The following is a 16385-nucleotide window of genomic DNA, read 5'->3' on the forward strand; positions in this document are numbered from 1 at the left end:
GAGAAGGCCAAGGGAAAATGAGGGCCAGAGGGACTGTTAAAAGATGAAAGGTTTCTTTTGGGATGTTGAAAATATTCTGAAATTATTGTAGTGATGGCTGTACAATTCTGTGAATATACTACAAACTACGGAATGGGCGTGCTGCATGGTATGTGAATTATATCTCAATATATCTGTTACAAAAAAATAAAAGCATGTCAGAACTTTTCCCCTGCTCCATTTCTTCTCTAGTCATTCAAATGACCATCAGTGAAACACCACACTAATGCCTCCATGACTATGATAGTCTGGAATGAAGTGCCTGTACCTCATTCTTTATTTCAATATTCAAGCAATATATTGGATGCAGTGTAGACTGGCCAACACATAATTCAATGTTACTTTTCTTCAAACCAGACTCCTAAAAAAAGGCATTTAAAGAGATAAATGCTAGAAACTGGCTCTTTTTATTTATTTTTTATTTTTATTATACTGGAAATGACCATTGCAAATTAATGGCATGCTTTGAATTGGGCATAAACTGGACATCCACAGATTGAGAAAACATTTCTCAATTTTTTCTTTAATCCTGAATTCATTCAGTGTGCATTCTAAAAGTGAACATGAAGATTTTGAAGAAGAAAAAAAAACACCTGTATGTCATCTGAAGCTCATTTGCTTTTTAAGTTTTACAAACACACACACACACACAAATAGTGCTTTGAGAATCTTTGCAAAGTTATTCACATGAAAATAACAACCTAGGAAGCAAAATCCGAAAAGACGTCAATGATGGGGCCAATCACAATCATAAACTGGGCCGTCCAGAACATGCTGAATGTCTGTGCAATTACCCACAGCTGTTTAATTTGCTCAGGCTTCAGGTGGACCAAAAGATATTCACTGTGAAAGTCTCCATGACTAATTTTTCTTTAATCAAATCAGGAATGTAAATTTCCTTTCCTAATAGCACAGGCACAGAGGACATGGCTTTCATTACAGAATGGACTGTGGATATATGAGGGTATTTTAGAAATCTGGGCCAAATGGTATTTTGAGATGTTAAGAGCTAGCAAGAATTTGTGTTCTATTTAACTGCCTGTTAGAGTAAAACAAAATCTTTAAAATGTGAGTCCATAAATAGTTGTTGATTACTGCTAGCTAATTGTAGTCTAGCACATCAGACTAAACAAAATTGTATCTTTATAGACTGCTCTTTGTATAATGGTTAACATTTGGGGAGGGAGGGGGAGCTTTAAGAAGCTGAAATTTATTAAAAAACAACAACAACAACAACTCTATGTTCATGAACATGTAAGCTAAACACAAGAAAGCATGAAGTTCTAGAACAGGCAAAACTCACCTACAGCAATAGAAACCAGAACAATGGTTGTTTCTGAAGGGTGTATGGACTAGAGGGGGCACATGGGATCTTTCTGGGTGTTGGAAATGTTCTATATCTTGACTGAAGGATAGGTTACACAGATGTATGCATTTGTCAAAATTGAATGAACTGTGTATCTAAGTTCTGTGTTTCACTTTACATAAAATAAATCTCAGTAAAATATATTTTTAGAAAACAGATGCATTGGGGATCTGTAAGTATTAGTAAGAGTAAGATAAATCAGACTTTCTTACTATATATTTAGGAAAGTATTAGTAAAAGCACTGGAAGAGATGGAAAGTGTTGCTTCTTTAAATCAAAGGCATGGTATTTGAATGTGTATTTGTAAACACAGAAAGGATAATACCTCTAGTAGAAATATGGCTATATTTTTATAGTTATTCAGCATTTTCCTACATTTTCATTTGATTTCATGGCATCTTCATGAAGGAGGCAGTATGTCCTCCTCTTCCCCATTGTACAGATGAGAAAACTGAGGTTCAGAGAAGTTAAGGATTCTAACCCAGGTTACAGAGTCCATTTGTGGGAAAGGTAGGACCAGAGCAGTGATGAGGTCTCCAAAGAGATCTGTGAGTTACTTCACAGCAGGAAGACTTCAAGTTATGAATATCTTCATTTTGTACCCAAATCATTATAGCACTTAAATGAGATCTTCCAGGGAGCCATGCTTCATAAATCCACAGACTCTAAATTAGTATTCCATAAGCAATCCTAATTCAGGGTGGTTCTTGCTAAATGTCCATAGATGAGGACTCTCCATCTAGTCAATATCGTCAGTTTATTTACCAAGAGGCCAATTATCAGCATGTTTATAAGGAGACTAGAGCCCCGGTGCATGAAAATTCATATACTGGAGGGGGGTCCCTCAGCCCAGCCTGCCCCCTCTCACAGTCTGGGAGCCCTCAGGGATAGGAGGTGACCCAGTGATCAGGGGAAGGTGATGCCCCATTCACACCTCTTCTGCTGCCACTGCCGGAAGCACAAGCCTCGGCTGGCCCTGGTTACCTGAGTCTCAGGCAGCTGCCATCTAAGGCTTGCCTGTGCCTTGAGCAAGCCCTGGGCAGCTGGGGGGCTGAAGGGACTGGGGGACTTTGAAAGCATGACAGCCAATTAGCATATTTTCTCTTTATTGGCTGAGGGCACCGCCATCTTTGTGACAGTTAATTAGCATATTCCCTCTTTATTAGATAGGATTATGTTAGACCACTTGCTTTCTCTGTCTTCCAGGGTGTCCTCCTGGTAACAAGAAAGAATTAGATGATAGGATGGCTCCTTAATTTCTTTCTTCTTAGGATTGAAATCTAAGTGATACAACCATAGACCACAATTTCACCCTGCCACATCATACATCTTAGAATCTCTATTAGGAGGCTTTTCATGAGGGCACCAAGGGCACAGAACTGGTAAGGCACCTCAGCAGAGCCTTCCCAAGGACTGGGTAATTGGGCCATAATGTTGGTAGAGAGTGAAAAGGAACTAGCACTATATAAATAAAGAGTCCATTTATTGAAGGCTTATTACCACAAGCTTATAAGGTGGAGCTCACAGAGCTTAACTAACTTGCTCAAGATCACAGAAAAAAATGAGTAGCAAAGCCAAGACTTAAATGCAAAATATTTTGAGGCCCAATCTTAACTTCAAAGTGCCCCCACCCCCACCAGCTTCTTTTCATACATCTCCCTTACAACACACCCTGCTTTATGGTGCTGGAGCTTGGACTCTGCAAATTACATTTTGGTTTTTCTAGCTGCTCATTGTTAGGCAATGCTGATCTGGGGCACTAAAGGGAGACTGCAAGGCTGCTGGAGGGAGAGAGGGCATGCTTTTTACTGTTTGTATTCTCTCCCTCTGAGCATCACCCCCGAAATGCCTCTTCACTCCAACATTAGCAGGTTCTTCCTGTAGCAGCAGTTTCTCTGATGCTTGTGAAACTAGCTTCAGGGACACCTGCACCAGGCAACCTGGGCCACCTCATCAGAGGTCTGGGTCCCGGCTTCCAGGACCAGCCTCTGCGTTTCCAAGTTTTAACAATTCTAATCTCTTCCATTTCTTTTCCCCATACCTAGGTGGTAGGGAAAGTTGCATGAGGTGTTGGATGAGCTCATTTCGGGGGCACTTTACATTTTAGATGCTAGGAGACATCCAGAAGGAGATGTCAAGTAGACAGTTGAATATACAAGTTCAGGGAAGAGGTATAGATTGAAGATATACATTTGGAAGTCATCAATGAGTAAATAGTATTCATAATCGTAAAACTAGATGTGATCATCCAAGGAGTAATCATAAAAAAAAAGAATACATAAATGTTGCTCTGCTGATAGGGTTGGTGATATATGTATGTATATGTGTGATGTATGTGTGATGAGGTTTAGCTGGAATTATACTAAAAGTTTTATTTGTTGAATGATTAGTATGTTGCAGATCCTGTGCTAAGAACTTTATATCCCTTAACTTATTTAATTTTCTAGTAAGTGAATTATTTTCTCCATTTTTAAGATGATGATACTGAGAAAGTTTATATTTGCCAAACATCATAGAATTAGTAATAAAACCCATGTTCTTAACCTTCATATTATATCATCTAATATAAAAAAATGAATGCCATTGGGACCGGTTTGGCTCAGTGGATAGAGCGTCGGCCTGCGGACTGAAGGGTCCCGGGTTCGATTCCGGGCAAGGGCATGTACCGTTGTTGCGGGCACATCCCCAGTGGGGGGTGTGCAAGAGGTAGCTGATTGATGACTCTCTCTCATCGATGTTTCTAACTCTCTATCCCTCTCTCTTTCTCTCTGTAAAAAATCAATAAAAATATATTTTTTAAAAAATGAATGCCTGTTGATCATTCTAATAGATAATAAGTACTTAATGAAATGCCCCCCGCCAACACACACCCACACCCACACTACATATCAGCATATGCCTTGGACATTAATGTGTTTCACCACAACTTTGAGATTATCAGTTTTAAAATAGGCATGTTAATAATCATAACGACTCTTCTACCCAACAAATAGAGCCATTATGAGGGCCAAATGAAAGGATGTCTAAAGAAGTGGATCATACTTGTTAGACAGCATTATCACTATCACTTCAAACGGAGCCCGTGTTTTGTGAATATGATAGAATCCGATCAAATGAGTTCTGCTCATGAAATGCACACTCTGAGTTGCACAGAAGTATTGCACTTTAAAGAAATGTTATGCTTTGTGTGAGATATTTGACTTTGACTTAGAACTAATATTTCAACAACTGGCTGCTCAGAAACTGGGACATAAACAGAAATACATGCAGAAATAAAAACAGAAATTTTCCAAAATGGCAAGAATTTTTTTAAATCGAAGTTTTGAATTGTGTGGGGATTTTTCAGTTACCACTATTAGAATATCTCAATATCCAATTGCCTTTCAAGTTCATGAACTTTCAAGTTCATAAGAGCATTTTAGTTGGATAAGAAGTATTTGCCTTCCTGTTTCTTGATTTTAATGTTAGAAAATGTTTCTATACACACTATTCATTCCCATAGCTGGAGGGAATTTGACCCAATATCTAAAATGCTATAAGGAGTTTTGTAAGGAGTAAGTAAACAGAGAGACAAAGTGTGGAGTTTGAAGTCAGCATATCAGCATTAAGTTCTGACACACAGCTAAATCTTTACATGGCAAGTTTTACAAATGCTCAGCCTAGACTATTTTTTTCTGCTCTTCATTATATCTGCCCACAGATATGGTGGGGTGTACGACTCAGGCAGGAAACTTCTCTGGTCTTGGGTTACTTCACTGTCCACCATTCAGCACAGCTTCCTTAGGAACTTTTCACTCAAAACAATGAGATGGCAAATCGGCTCAACATCCACTGACCCCTAATATATGCTTATCGTACCCTACGCACTAAAGAGATAAACTAAATAAAGTTGTGAGCTTTACTTTTTAGAAGCCACAATCTATAATCAAAACCACGCAGAGATGACAATAAATTTAAATTGGTATAAGCAAAATTTGAACAAAAATAAACAGTAAGAGAATGGCCATGGTTTTCAGTGTGTGAAGAAACTCAAAATGAGGAAGATGTATAACAGAATCATCACAGATGAGCTCCTCTCATGGAGGTTGACTGGAGGTAGCTGTATCCATTTGCACCATTTTATTTCCCACCAGAGAAGTTAGTAAGTTTCTGTAGCCACAGACAGTGGATGACTTTTGATAGATATTTCACTGCCTTGTGACTCAGTTTCCTCATCTACCAAACAAAATCGTGCCCTTTGTTTATTACATAATTCACAGGGTGATAGGAAACACTGAGAAATATCCCATTTTATTACTACAGCTATATTTAAGATTAAATGCAAGTAAATTAAAGCATATGTCATAGGCACTTATATTTATGACAATTAAAAGATGAAACAATGAGCTAATTTATCTCTACAGCCTAAATTTAAAGTAGGCAAAAATAAAAATCTTATGTCAAAGTAGATACACACAGAATTGTGAATGAACCTTAAGGGTTTTAAACATTTCAGTCAGCATTTTTTATGTACCAAGAGTGGGATGTTAAGAAATAAATCAGTAAAGTGTTTCCAGCAAGCAGATAAATCCCCTCTCCTTTTTTTGAGAATTAAGTTTTGTTTTTTTAAATCAAATCAAAAGTAACTTTGTTGCTGCCAGGAGCCTCTGAACCTCTTATTTTTCCCTGTGTTAACTGGACAGCAGTAATGTCCTTGGTCAATTCCTACATGAAACAAGTAGAAAGAATTCTTCCATTAAATTCAGTTCATGAGTAAGGGGCCAGGGATATATGTCAAATAAATGAATCCGTAAAAGAAAAAAATCAATTAATGGTTGAAAATCGACATTTATGTATTGAAAGTGAGCCTGTTCTTTTGGGAAGGAATGATCTGCAATTATTATTGTATTTGTCAAGTGTTTTTCTGTTCTAAAATTGAAGATATTAAACAGGATTCTAGCAATTCACTTTGAAATAGTTACCCACGGGACAAAACATCAAACAGGACTCGGGATATATAATAAGTAAACTCAAGCCCTATCAGTGTTCTCAGTTCTACTCCTATGCAGAGAACCATAGAAATTCCTGACAAGAAACAGGAATTGCCTGGCCCAGCACAAACTTATGAACCAGGAGGTTATGGTACAATTTCTGGTCAGGACATATGCTCAGGTTGCAGGCTTGATCCCCAGTGTGGGGAGTGTAGGAAGTAGCCAAGCAATGATTCTATCTCATCACTGATGTTTATCTCTCTCTCCCTCTCTACCTTCCTCTTTGAAATCAATTTTTTTAAAATAGAAATGGGAATTTACTGTAAGATTTAATAAGTAGCTCCAGCTCAAATAGAATGTCACAAGGAAGTCTGTGCTATAGGCAGCTAAGAACAACCAGGAAACTTATAAGGTCCTTGGGATGGGGGGCAGAGGGGGAGAAAGTGTCACCATTAAAGACCCCTCAAGTGATTAGGCTCACACCCACAGGTGAAAAGATAAATAGAGCCAGACCTAACAGCCTGCTGGTGGCTAGGGTTCAGGCAGACTAGATAGATGGAAAGAAATGGACAGAGGTAAGGACAGGGCTTTCAAAAGTCACCTCCACCTATAGCCCGAGGAAGAATAAAGGAGACACCACAACACCCAGCTGAAGTTCAAGGCAGCTCTGAGTGGGGAGGAGTGGGTAGTCCTGTTACAAAAGAACACAGAGAAACAGTGGAACTTCAAGCAGGAAATTTAGGGCAGGCCGGGGCCAAAGAATTCAGCTCCAACATCTAAATCCAAGGTAGGTTCCTATTAAAAGTTTGTTAGAGGAATTGAAAAATATATATCCCATAGGCCAGGCCCAGTGGTAGCCCAGTGGAGTAAAGCCCTAGATCTACTCTGATACCCGAAAGCTTACTTGATAGCTACTCTAAGGGCTCTCAAATAAACTTCCAATCTACATATGAGAAACGAAACCTCGTGATTGGTTCCTGAAAACCAGGTCTGCCAACTTTTATTGCTCCTTAAATCAACAAGTGGCACGCCCATTCTTCTTGTCTTTTAGCTCAGAAAGCTAGGTCTCATCCCTGCTCCTCTTTTCCCCAACCTCCGTATCTAATTCTTCTCAAATCTGACCATTTCTCTCCATCTTCACAAGATACTAGTTCAAGCCTCTATCATTGTGTGGATTTAGAAGTAGTCTCCTAAGGAATATCCCTTGAACCACGTTTGTTCCCTATCATACATTCTCTGCCTGCAGCCAGTTTGGGCCTCTTTCCAAAATGCAAATCTGATGATGTCATACCACTGGTCAAAATCCTTCAGACTTCTCACTGTTTTGGGGACAAAGGAAGGAACTCCTTAACATAGTTCACAAAGCCTAGAATGCTCTGGCTCCTGCCCACCTCTCTAGCCTCTTCCAGCTCCACACTGCCCAGCAGCCATCTGTTCTGGCCTTTCTGTCCTTCTTTCAAGCCCTTTGCACTAACTAAATTCCATCTTGCCAAAGGGCCTGTTCACCTAGGAATTCTAATTCGTCATTTCAGACTTGAGTTCACACTCCGCCCCAGGAAAGCCTCTCCTGACCTCCCTGGCCAGGTTGAGCCTCCCTTTTCTGGGTTCTTCTTATGTTGGGAATCTCTCCCGCAGAGCTCTTCTCACAGCTACAACTTTACATTCATTCACACAAACTGTTTTTATTACTATTAGTATTCTCCCTAGGTTCTCTAAGTTCCATGAGTACAAGGTAAGGGTCTATTTTTTTTTTCTTGCCACTGGACCTCGACCTCTGAGAAAATAGCAAACAATCCAAGCATTGCTGAAAGCTAAATGAATGTATGGCACAGAGATGGGAGCCAGAAAGACTCGGGGACCATCTCTGTGTCTGTCTTTCTCTTTTTTGGTCACCTTTATGTGTGACCAGGAGTAATTGTACACTTTGTTGCAAAGTGTTCCCCTAGCCCAGGAACTCCTTGGTGAATGGCCTAAGATTTGACTGGTGAAGGGTGAGGTCCCTGGTTATAATTCCATGAAAAGACAAAGCTTAGGGCACCATCAATCCAGAATCTTTAGGTCTCATTGATGAAATAAAAATTGTTTCCCCATTAATGTAAGAGCAATTTTAATGGCAGGTCATGTTTTAAATGTGAGAAATATAAAAATTGTGAAATCTAGGACAATGGGGAAATCTCATAATAATGTTTATTGCTGTAGGCTAGAATTGAAAGAGAAAAGATATTTTAAAAGGCCTTTGAATAATGCAATCTAGAAGAATCATTGTTAGAAAAAAGAATCTACATGTATTTCCAGATGGAGAAGAAACCCTCTTTCAAAGGTTTCCATATTAGCAACTCTAAAAGATAGAACAAGTGAGGAATCATATGTTCTGGTTGCTCTAATTCACTCTAATCACATGTTTCATACCAAGACCCTCTATTTTTCTATCAAAATTCTCATATTTAATATGTTATTTTCAAATAATCCACAATAAATATTTATAATATACTTTCATACTACTTTGGTTCTAAAGCCAATATTTGTTAAATGAAATCTGCTCTTACATGTTTTTGAAAATTTCAGAAAGTTTTCTTTTAAAACACTAAACCTATTGAAAATTAAATAAACATGCTTTTATATGTAAAATACATACATACAAATATACATATTCTCACAGTTTTAATATGTCATTAATAAGACTAATATAAATCATTCATTGAGTTTCTGTGTGCCAGCCCTGTGATAAGTACTTCATGAATATTATCTCCTTCCACCCACTACAACTTTGTGAAGCAGATTGTATATTTCTGCTCCCATTTATATGCTTTTTATAATTCTGATAAACTACTGAAGTTTAGAATCGTTAAACAAATTGCTCAAGGTCATATCCATTAAAAGTAATAACCTTGGCTAAATAAAACATTAGTCTGAAATGGAACAATTAATACATGAACAAACTAAATTGTTCATTGTTGATTGATTTTAGAAGAGTTGCTAAGGGTTTGGCTTTCCTATGCCTACATATTCAAGGTGACCTAAACTACTGTCAGAAAGAAATCACTACAGAATAAGATGCTGATTAATACATCACCCTTTCCATCCCAAATAAAGAGTTCCATTTCTCTCATATAATTATTGTATAATTCAAAATAACCATGTAGGAAATATCAATTAATAGTTTGCTGGGAATAAATGTTGACTTAGTAGCTGATTAATGTTCTGGAAATAATGAGTTGGTTCCAGTGGAGTGGTCTTTCTTGGTTGCTGAGTTTCAAGAGGCACAATCTAAAGTTCAACATAAAATAGACATAATCATCAGGAAATTGGGTGATGGTCACCACTCTGGTCGCTTGTCATCCCATTTGTGTTTCTATGTCTCATTGGAGTTTTAGTTTAATTCTTAAACAGTCTCATGTTTGGAAGTTTTGTCTTTCCTGGTTTAACAAATAGCTCCATTCAGGGGCAACATTTGCAAAGTATTTACAGGACTTCAATATTCATCAGGGATCATCTTTATCCCTATAGAGCATGTGTGTCCTCATTCTACTCTACTGCTCTGTGCCAGCAAGACCCTTGATGCTGCTCTTGACACAGTCAACATCATTCTTTTCTCTTAGCATCATACCGAATGTTGCCAAAAACTAATTCCATGGCATCCTCTCTACTAAACTGACACACATGTCAAGTTAATGTCAGAGCTAGACTGGCAATGCACTAGAATTTTAGAATAGACTGCACTTCTTCACTCTCATCATTAGTTAAGCAATCATATTTCTGATTTTATAATTCTTTCTTGGGAGCTGTGATATACACTTCAGAATCCCCTGAGCACTCTTGGAATATTTATCTCTTGACCTAGAAAAGGGAGAGCATAATAGTTTCCTGCTGACTTAACTCCCCCAAAAAGAACTGTTTTGTAAATTTAGTTAACATATCTATTTCTACTTTTATTAAGAAAATGTGACAAAATGAAATCACCAAGTTTTACCTTTGCCTAGTGCTTCTACAGATGTAACTCGTTCTTAGCATAAGGTCATAGAGGGAGCTCCGGACCAGGTGCCAGCAGATGAACTCTCAATGTTGAGCACTCTGCCATTGGCCCTTTCCACTTCCTAAAGAACTCATAGATACTCTCCCTCCACGGCTGAGTTTACTCACCTCTGAAATGGGTTCATAGTAAAAAGCCTACACCAACTCATTTACAATAATTGCACAAATACTTATTGGTCCAAGTTTTCAAAAACCAAACAATAGGCACTTAATTGAAAAAAATATAAATGGCAATTGCCAGTATGGTACTGTGGTTTATTCTGTGAGAAAGTAAATAGAGTATTTTAACATTTTGTAGGAGAATGTGATGGAAAATAAATGGGCAATTTAGTTAAGCTAGGCTTGCTGAGTTATATATATTGACTATAACTTTTAAATCCTGTATTTAATATTTTACTTCCTGAATAACTTTCAGAAAGATTCTCAAAAAGCTTCAGATTCCTTTATCTTCGAACATGTCTATATGGATAGTCATCTATGGATAAACTATGTTTTCAGAGGAAGTAATAATAAATAGCATTTAGTTGGGTAATTTTTAATGATAATTACTAGAACTATATTTTGTCCAAATAACAGTCCATCTAACTTAAAACAAATCTAGGTAATAACAAGCTTTCTACACAGCCTACAGAAATGAGTTTATTCCACAAAGTTCAGTGCCATGGTCCCATTTGTCACTCTCCACAGTAGTTAACATGAGTGTACATAGTATGTTTATCCCTGTATCTCTAAAATGATGTGTTTTTTAAATTCATCATTTCAGTGACTTAGTTTGCCATAACAAAGCACTGGGTTAAAATGCAGCAATGAGCTTCCCTTCTGATTTAAAAGATGTATGCATCCCTGGCAGTTCTGAGCAATGCTTTTTATGGCTTTGTTTACCTTGTTCTATGATAATTCATTTTTCACAAATGAGCTGAAGATAGTTTGCAACAGATAGTTTTCCTTTGAAGTAACTTTAAAAGAGGTTTTCAGATGTATATATATTTTTTTAAGTAGCAAGTGGAAAATATCTCCAAAAATGTTGCTTTCTGACATCTGGTAGGAAGCCTTGCTAAGCAGGATCCTCATATAAGCAAATGGCAAATTCTGAGCATCATAATTTACACCTCTTTTAAACACACAATGTTCCACATGCTAGAGTTGGTGGTTTCTTTCTTGTGTATTAGAAACACAATAAAGTCACTGCTTTTGAACATTGCTCTTGGACTAATACATTTTATGCTTTAAAAAAAAAAGTACAAATGTCTAGTTTTCATGTTGAGGTAGCTATGCTTTTTAAAATGTACTTACTAATTTCCTTTACTCAATGTAGGATTATGAAAAAACTCCATAGTAGAAGGTAAGAGATTTCAGGTCTGGTCTGGACCTCAGCATTAGTTTTTAGGAAATGTTAGTTTTTGAGGAAATATTAAAATTCGTTGGGTCCCTGTTTTCACAACAATAAAACTACACCAGTTAATCTTCCAATCTTCCAGGCCGACAACTCTCTGAGTCTACAGTTTCATAATCTAAAGGAGGAAATTTGATATAAGCATGATGGTTTGAGCCCCTAAGGGATATTAGTTAATTCTGGTATTAACTACCAACAGGAGTAGCTTTCTATGGTAAGGTTTCAGAAAGCATAGCTGTGCCTGATAGTAAAAGGTATCTTTAGAATGCATCCTCTTCATTAATTAGGACTTCTCTTTCTTCCTCAGTTTTCCTTGGGCATTACATACAATGGCAATTGAATCTGCTTCCAATGACCTACCTTTTCTTTTAGGGAATTATCTTAAATATATTTACTTTTATCCTTAAAGTAAAATGATGCATGCATTTTTATTACATTTTTTAACTCCTACTAATCTATGAAAATAAGGGAAAGAAGGGCTGTGCCTAGCACATGATATGTAAGCTAAAATAGCTAATAAGCACATCCAGGAGTCAATTACGTTTTTAATATTTATGCACAGGTATGCATGGTTAGCTGTATCTTATTCATGGGGAAACATAGAACCTACTTATGAATACACAGCACTCAAAGATGAAAATCCCTACTCTACCATTCCAGAGAAAGCTATTATGCTTAGCTCACCACTACTGTTTCTCCCTGCCTCTGAAATTTCATAATTAGTACATTTATAAACATCTTTATAGCACTGATAAAAATTTTTACTAGAACTACTAACAGTATCAAAAATCATAAGCGGCCCTGGCCAGGTAGCTCAGTTGGCTAAATTGTCATCCTGATATGCCAAGGCTTCAGGCTCAATTCCCTCATCAGGGCACATATCAGAACCAACTAGTAAACACATAAATAAGTGGAACAACAAATATTTCTCTCTCTCTCCCCTTCCTCTCTTTAAAATTTATTTAAACAATCATAAGAAAAAATCACAAGCAAACACAGACACTTTTATAAGTATAAAATAAAACAAAAGAGTACTATCTTTAATGTACATATTTCTGAACCAAACTAATATGAAATGAAGGTAGGGCCTCTATAAATAAGTCATGAACAAGTGAGCAGAGTACATCAACTGACTATTCAATAATGAGAAAAACAAATTTAATAAAACTATTTTAAAACTTCAAACTCATTAATAAAAAAAATACAAATTGACACTGCAAGATAAAGAAATATCTTCTTTAACATGTCAAATTAAAAAAAGTATTTATAAAGGGTAATATGATGAGATAGCTATACCATTAGAGGGAGAATTTACGTTGTCACATTCTCTTCTAGAAAGCAATTTAGGAATATAATATATATTCATAGCCTTAAAGAAGTTCCATACTGTTGAGCCCAGAAATTCCCCTTACAAAAGAAATATTCTAAAATGCATGTTTATGCAAAAAAAAAAAAAAAAAAAAGGTTTTTTACTACAAATATTATTTACATAGAATAAATGAGAGCCCTAGCTGTATAGCTCAGTAAGTTGGGTATCATTCCATGCATCTAAATATTGCAGGTTTGATTTGGGTCAGGGCACTGCCTGGGTTGTGGGCACTATCCCTGATAGGGGATGTGCAGGAGGCAGCCACATGATGTTTCACTCTCACATCGATGTTTTTCTCTCTTTCTCCCTCTCCCTTCTCTCTCTTAAAAATAAATAAAAAATATTTTTTTAAAAAGAGAGTACAACCTAACTGTTAAAAATAAAGAAATAGTTAAGTAAATTATGACACATTCATAGCATAGGCTGCCTCTGCCCCAGAAAATTAAAACAGCTTTATTTGCTAAACAAATGTCCAAAATATGCAGTATGCTTTAGGACCACAAGTAAATATACTGTATATGCTATCACATTCTTACTCAAACCCATTGCAGCTCTTTTTAAGACATGGCTTTCTGCCCTAGCTGGCTTAGCTCAGTGGATAGAGCGTCGGCCTGTGGACTAAAGGGTCCCAGGTTCAATTCCAGCCAAGTAGGGGGTATACAGGAGGCAGCCAATCTCATCGTTGATGTTTCTGTCTCTCTCTCCTCCTTTCCTCTCTGAAATCAATAAAGAAATATAATAAATAAATAAATAAATAAATAAATAAGGCATGACTTTCTAAATATATATACATTTACTGGACTCAAGGTGAAACCAAGGAAACTCTACCTTTAAAGAACATTTCATGAGGAACAGATACCTCATATTTAAAATATTCTTACCCAACTTCCTTCCTCACTGTATCCCCGTGTGTTTGTTGCCTTTGTTTCTTCACCTGTGTACTCGAGTGCCTCGGCCATCAACTCCTCCCTTTCACCAATATCTGCCAAAAAAAAAAAAAAAAAGAAATTAAAAATCCAATCACAGCAAATTTTGTGAAGTTGTGCATTTATTGAAGATGTAGGGTATTTTGGGGAGATACTGCACAACATTCCTCCATCTCTCTAAACTATTCCTTCTCTTTGTACTATTTTCTTTGATCTCCTCCCCTTCTCTGTTCAAACTAATTCAGTATGTCCCTGTATTAGTCAGGACAGATAAGGATGTACTGTGGTACAAGACAACTCCCAAAACACTGACTGAACATAAACATTTACATAGGAATGAGACCTTCATTGATGGCATGGAGGGTACCTATGGAGACAATCTGAGCCTAAGCTTTACAGTTACATCTCTGATACAATGGATACATACTCATATACTGAAAATATTATGAGGCCAAGGAGGGCCTTGCAGTTCCTTAAAAGGGGTGGTTAATTTTATTTTGGCATAATTGTTACTAAATTAGTATTTGCTTTAGAATCAATGTGGGGACTTTAAAAATGCAGATGTCCGGGTCCCATCCACATATATTTTGCTTCAGTAGATCCGATGTGTGGTCCAAGACTCTAAATACTCAACAAGCTCCCCAAGCACTCTTGAAAATTGTCCATTGTCAAAAACGACCCCTCTGGTTCAAGGTTCAGCAAACCTGTTTGTTTGTTTGTTTGTTTTGCTTTTTAAGAAGTTGAGTTGAGATATTTTTGAAATATAAAAATTGTGTTTCTTTTCCCACCCCATCATTGTAAATAAAGGTTAATTAGAATGCAGACATGTCTATTCATTTATGTATCACTGTTTTCATGCTATAATGGCACAGTACTGAGTAATGGAGACAGAAACTGACCATATAACCCACAAAGAGTAAAATATTTACTATCTGGTCCTTTATATTAAAACAAATTCTAGACTCCTGCTCTCATCTGTTACTTATAAAGGAAACTAAGTAAAGCAATATAGATGATCACGACTGAAAATAACACGAACTGAATTCTTTGCAAATAGTCTTCATCTTGACGAGAAGTGAATCTTTTTTATATAGGGGTGGGCAAAGTAGATTTACAGTTTTAATACAAATAAACAATACAACAATTAATAAATAATAAACTGTTTCAAGTACTCACAACTGTAAACCTACTTTTACCCATTCCATATACAATATACACAATTTACCAATCAAATTAATTTTCCTGAGTTACACTGCTCCCTAGTGGTAGAAATTTTAAATCACAGATGCTTAATCAGATTAGATGTTCCCCACTGTTAATTATGTAATTCCTGAAATCAGTCATACTCACAGACTTTAGGAATCAGAGTTTATTTGGTAGAATTGACAAGCACTAAATAGCCTAGGGCAGTGGTCAGCAAACTCATTAGTCAACAGAGCCAAATATCAACAGTACAATGATTGAAATTTCTTTTAAGAGCCGAAAACCAACTTCTGTATACTGTATGTGCGCACCTGCACGGGTATTTTGACACTCTAGGTATCAAAGAGCTGCATGTGGCTCGAGAGCCGTAGTTTTCTGACCACTGGCCTAGGGCAAGGTTAACAATTCTAATCAGAATTAGAATCCCCTCCTTCTATAAAACCTTTCCTTTGAAGACCATGTATTTCTCCATATAGCATTACCAATTAGATAATGCTCATTTATCCCTAGGTGATACATTTTCTCAGGGATATTTTGGTCATTTGTGGTGCCATTCCAGTCTCTAAAATTGATTTTCTCCCTATTGATTAAAATTCTCTGAGGAGCTTTAAAAAAATAATGATGGCCAGATCTCCACCCCTGGAGAATCTGATCTAATTGGTCTGAGGATAGGCTTAAGCAGCAGTATTTTTTTTTTAAGTTATTCAAGTGATTGTAATGTGCAGCCAAGGTTATGAATCATTGTTCTACAGCAGTGTCTCTTAAATTTTAAGGTATATTCAAATTACTTGGGGGTATTTTAAATCTGTACTTTGTGATTCAGTGGGTACATGATGGCATCTGAGAATCTGATTCCTAATCAACTTTAAGGTGATGCCAATGCTGCTTTCTGTGGACCCAATTTTGAGTAGCAAGGAATTACATCATTCCTAATGTCCTAACCTAGCCCTAATTACGGTGTTTCCTGACAAACAAATGCCTTTTATATTTAAAGGAAAAGCAGGTACAAGTTCATGGAAAAGGACTATTGCAAATCTACCTTTTAAGACGCGGTGTTCATATCCTCCTAACACAGCATCATACTTCA

The sequence above is a fragment of the Pipistrellus kuhlii genome, unplaced genomic scaffold (assembly GCF_014108245.1).
Source record: "Pipistrellus kuhlii isolate mPipKuh1 unplaced genomic scaffold, mPipKuh1.p scaffold_m20_p_11, whole genome shotgun sequence".
In the NCBI taxonomy this organism is placed as follows: Eukaryota; Metazoa; Chordata; class Mammalia; order Chiroptera; family Vespertilionidae; genus Pipistrellus; species Pipistrellus kuhlii.